This window comes from Pongo abelii, chromosome 18, assembly GCF_028885655.2.
Source record: "Pongo abelii isolate AG06213 chromosome 18, NHGRI_mPonAbe1-v2.0_pri, whole genome shotgun sequence".
NCBI classification, from domain to species: domain Eukaryota; kingdom Metazoa; phylum Chordata; class Mammalia; order Primates; family Hominidae; genus Pongo; species Pongo abelii.
The window spans coordinates 35,670,253-35,675,575 of record NC_072003.2 but is presented as its reverse complement, the minus strand read 5'-3'; the positions used below and the strand labels follow the sequence as shown (position 1 = coordinate 35,675,575).

The 5,323-nt window shown below is 37.7% G+C and overlaps 2 pseudogenes; both read right to left on the bottom strand.

Annotated features, from left to right (window-relative positions):
• Positions 1-251: 251 nt before the first annotated feature.
• LOC100455834 (mitochondrial protein C2orf69-like) lies at positions 252-2,485 on the bottom strand (annotated as a pseudogene).
• A 1,143-nt stretch (positions 2,486-3,628) lies between these two features.
• LOC100454378 (angiogenic factor with G patch and FHA domains 1-like) lies at positions 3,629-4,894 on the bottom strand (annotated as a pseudogene).
• Between the last annotated feature and the right edge of the window lie 429 nt (positions 4,895-5,323).

Sequence of the window (5,323 nt, the reverse complement as noted above, 5' to 3'; positions counted from 1 at the left end):
TTATATCTCCTCAGTATTATCACAAACCACCTTGTTATATTTTAAATTAACTAATTCTAACTCAACATAAATTAAAAACTGCTCACATTCCCAAGGAAGAAATACTATTGCATGTTTCACTCATATTTCAGGAATGTGTGTTTCCCCAAAACTGACAATGCACCTATGAATTACATTCCATTATCTGAATTTATAACACTCAAAGTGCTTATGCTCTTCCACTGAACAAGTACATCAATATACTTGTAGCCTCAAAATACTTCATGAACTCTGAAGGGATTCTCTATGTAGGGAGCTTCCTTTGTGAAATGAATTCAGCTAGTCACCTGCATACCAATATCCCCAAGCATCTAAACAAATTTATTTTGCTCCTTTCCAATCCAAGATCTCTTTGGATCATGTACTTGGTAAAGTGTTACATGGGTGTGAACAATAATCCCTCACTGTACAAATTCTTTCAAGACTTGTGGATAAGTAACCCAGGTATTACTTCCCACGGAATGACCACCCTCCAGCCAATATATTGTTCTTATTCTTTTAATGAAAGTATCTGTATCTTTGTGTTTCTTGGCTTCTTTCAATTCAAAAAGAAACTGATTCAAAACAATACAATCTTTATTGAATCTAGTCAAATTAAAAGATGCATCATTTAGTGATGGTGGATAAAAACTCATAGCCAACTCATCAGGTTTTTCACAGGTCCTCTCTTTTTCTCCCTGGAAATGATTTGTAGTATCAGGAAACTGGACTGCAATTACATGCGTGGAGTCCTTATTCCAACCATTCAAATTTTTCTTTGATAAACTATTCTGACTTAAAAGCATTAACTAATAATATAAAGGTGCTTAAAAGCTCCAGAGTCAGTATTGTGTTCTGGGGAACCAAACATGTTACTTTTCACAAAATCGTCATGGCAACTGAGTCTGTGCAATGCATTCGGGAGCACTTTATCACCTAAATATAGCTATTGGGGAACCGGTGGGCTAAAATGATGGCAATATTTTCTAGACTCCAATTTTCCCATTGGTAATTCTTAGGATGAGGAGTCATAATTTCATGGTAATTCTGCACATCCCTGGGGAAAGAGAGGACGTGGCGGCTGCGGCTCCTCCTTCGCCTGCTCCCCAGGGGTGTCCCGCTACTCCAGTCACTCCCTGGCCACCGCCAGCAGGACTAACTCGGCGCTGAGCTGTAGGTACCCTCTGGGCGTGGCGGACGCGTCAGGCTCTGCAGGCGGCGCCTTGCGGCAGAGGGAAGGCATCGCTCACCGCCGCTGCGGATGGGTTCACGGATCTGTCCTGAGAGGAGGACGAGGTGTCTCCAATGCCAAGCTGCGGCAGCAGAAGCAGCAGCCACAGCGAACGCAAAAAGCCCGAGCTGTTGGGAGGCGGAGGGTGGGGGGATCCTGAGGGAGGGACTGCGGCAGGATGCCCAGCTGTCGGAGCCCCGGCCAGGTCGGAAAAACAGCATGGAAATTTTTCAAAACATTATAAATAGAACTACCATATATATGACCCAGCAATCTCACCACTGGGTATATATCAAAAGGAAATAAAATCAGTATGTCAAAGAGATAATTGCACTCCCAGGTTTATTGAAGCAGTATTCACAATAACCAAAACCATTATTTCTTTGATAGGATTCATGTGTTTCCAATTTCTGAAACTTATGAGTCACTGATTTTTTGAGTAATACCTTCCCGTTTATATAGTCTAGTAAAACAAAATATTTTACATTTCTTCCCAGGTAATCTTCATATATAAATAAATATATTTGTATTTTGTATTAATTTGCCTTCTAACAAGTATATGACTACATTAATTGTGCTCAGCGTTTCAGTTTATTAGTCCTCTCATCAGCTCAGCCTATTTTAATGTGTAATTTGTATGCTGTACATTAGTTTTACCACATTTTCAATAGTTTACTTTCCATTTGCCTCTTTTCCAAATATGATTTTACAATCTCATAGTTCTTTGCCACATTATTTTTCTTTTTTATTATATTGGCAATCATGTAAATACAAACCTCATATCTCAGTTTTATGTGCCATATAATTTATCTAACGCTTCACGCTAGTAACTTATCTCCTTTTGTGTAACATAATTTATAATTTAGTTCTCACATATGGAAGACAGCACACTGGGGATGCCTGCAATCAGTTCATCTATGTTTATTCCATTTGCCTTGTTAGAAACTGAACAACCCACATGGATTTGACATCCTTGGGATCAGATGCATCTAAATGGAGCACTGGCCTCTTAGGTTGATACTTCTCTAGATCGTTACCTTTATTTATTTCTGGTCCTGAGAAGTTTCCATAATTTTCTTTCAAGTATATTAGGCATTTTGTGAATTCTTGTAACTTGATGATTTTCGTTATCTGCATTAAATTTTTAAAGCATGTTATTTTCCTGAAAAGCCGAAATATCAACGGTTGCACACATGAGTAAAATACTTTACCTAGATTTTCTGTGGCATAGATCATCCCCTCACGAGAAATTCTAAGTTTCTTCATTTGAAATACTGCTCTCTTCAAGAAACCACATTGTAATAATTTGTAGAATGTATTACCATTAGAAAATTAATTATGTATTGTGCACACGTTTCTGAAATACTTCACTGCAGTAAACAGTATATGGTGAGAATTATTGTTTCCTTTAACAAAAAACTAATGTGAGTAAAATTATTTACATAAATTCAGATGTTCTGGCTTCAACTGCCATTCTACCTCATTAGCATTTCCCTAACTTCATAAATGGTATGATTTGAAATTTTTGTTTAATTCAGAATGTATTAAAAAGAGGTTTTAAAAAATGTTATAATGTTTATATTGCAATTGAGGACATGTTCAATAAATATCTTAAACTTCAGGCCCTGGCTAAGTATTCCTTTTGTACTAGAAATCAGATTTCTCTGGCACAACTCCACTGCCTACAATAATATTTATAAAAATTACAAATGCCAGTGCACTATTTCAATACTGTACTCAGTTGTTCATATCTAAATATTTCATTAGCTATGAAACAAATGAAATGTAAATGCTGAATACATAGCACAAAGCAACAGATTATTTACAGAAGAAAACAGTAAAAGACTACTTTTCTATAGTATGTCACCTGTTCGTTAGTTCTTCAATAGTATTATTTAGGTTATTTCAAGTATAAAGGTCCTTTTATCTAGGTTCTAAAGGGCATAAACAAGAAGACATATAGCCAGATTTATTTTTATAAACTTTTGATGTTTCTTTTGCTGTGTGTCTTACTGTGAATATATGAAGACAAAGACAAATGTACATTTAAGTCATTAGTTATTATATGAGTTTTTCTTATATGGCTTTTTGCTTACATGGATGTCATAAATGACACAATAAAATAATGAAGTTTGACAAACTCATCTGTGCCCTGTAAACTTAATCCACTTACTGCATAACTTGATTCAATCACTATTTATTAGTTTAAAAAAATGGCATTGAAAAGCTGCAAACCAAACTTTATTACACATTTCTGAATCAGGAAGGGGTAAACTGTGCCACAGACTCTTTTCGGGAGAAAAGTTCTGCAAAAAATAAAATAAAGGGTTTCCAAACTCTATTTTTAAAAAAACTTGAGTTTTCTTCCATGCTTAACCCTCACTCGACAGCCCCTTTTACCCAAGGCCTGGTCCCTAGGTCATCTTTTTAAGGTTTAGTTTCTGGGAAATTTTCAGCAAACCTATCTCATGCTTTGTCCCAGTTTGTTTTTGTTTTGGAGAAGGCGAACATCTTCAATTGAGGAGGAATTGCCTGTCCTCAAGCCTACGTGTGTCCACTAAAGCTAAAGCAGAATTGGAGTTTTCATTCCTCCACCATCCTTCCCCAGGCCCTCTTCTTTTTTCCAACCCACCTCCTCAAACATCTTCGGACTTTTGTTGCTGTCAGTAATTTCAGAATGAACAGATGCAGGCACATCAACTCTTTGGAAGGGTTCTTCACTTCCAATAGGCTCCCTACTTTTTCCAGCTGTATCTTTATGTTTTAGGTTCTTCAATGTCTATTCGTCTTCATAGTCTGTATAATGTAAAACATACTTTACTCGCATTTTTAAAATTATTTTCTTATTTTCAACTCTTTTTTTACCTACTTAGTTGTAAACAATTAATTCAATAAACAATTCTCTTTCTTATCAAGGCGAAAGTGAGTTCCAACCTGCCGTGGTTCACAGCCATCACAGGTATCACTGCCAGGGTGAATGTGAAAGGGTAACCTAGTCTCTCCAATTTTCATTTCATGTCTATGCTTGAGTACATAAGGCTCACATTTAGTTATCAGCCGAACAATCCGTTTTCCGTTAACAATTGTTTCATTTTGACTGCCTTGATATACAAGCACATAACTTTGTAAATCATGGTCAAAATAAATTTTTGCATGAAACTTACTGACACCAACTTCAGGGATTCAAAATCATTTTCTCTTCCAATTGTAGCAGATTTTACAGCAGTAATGATAAAGAGTGATCTTGTATACAACAACCGTGATCTAATGATAATTACTCTAATACACGGGGGCCAAGATTTTTCTTACTTGCCTCCTCAGTGTCTTCTGCAGTTACATTGCCTTCACTGGTCATGAGAGGAGGGGTTGTGGTAGGGCCCTGAAGGACGCCTGTGGAGCCAGAGGCCATTGGAGTGCAGGCAGCCAAAAGCAACCTCGCCCCTGCTATCTGCTATGGCCCTCGCCGGGATGCCCTGACATGGGTTGCCTGGAGCTGTGTACAATGAGCAAGGGGACAGCTGATGGCCGTGCCAGATCTGCACGGCCTGGAAACAGGAAAACTCTTGGGAACTATTACATCTTCCCCAGCTACAGGAAGAGCAGAAGTAGCGTCGGAGAAGTCAAGGGGTCAGAAGTACTGGGGGCGTTCCCAGGTTGAGCCAGAAACAGTTCACAAGAGAGTTTTAAGTAAAGTGTACCTGTGGCTAAATAAGACCTACTGATTACTCTTAATTTTTTCGCCACATTTATTGAGCTATGATTTACATATTGAAAAGTATGTATGTTTAGGGTGTACAATAGAGTGCTTTTAGATGTGTATGTATCTTTAAATTACCTCAAGCTGGTTAACATATCTATCCCCACACATAGTTACTTTATACGTTTCTGTGTATGTGGTGAGAGCACCTGAGATCTACTTTTGTAAACAAATTTCAAGTACAGGTTATTATTGGCTATAGTCACCATTCTGCACATAAGGTCCCCAGAAGTTTTTTATTATGTAACTGAAGTTATGCACCCTTCGGTGGGTATCTCCCCACTTTTCCCCACTTCTTAGCCCATGGTAACTACCAT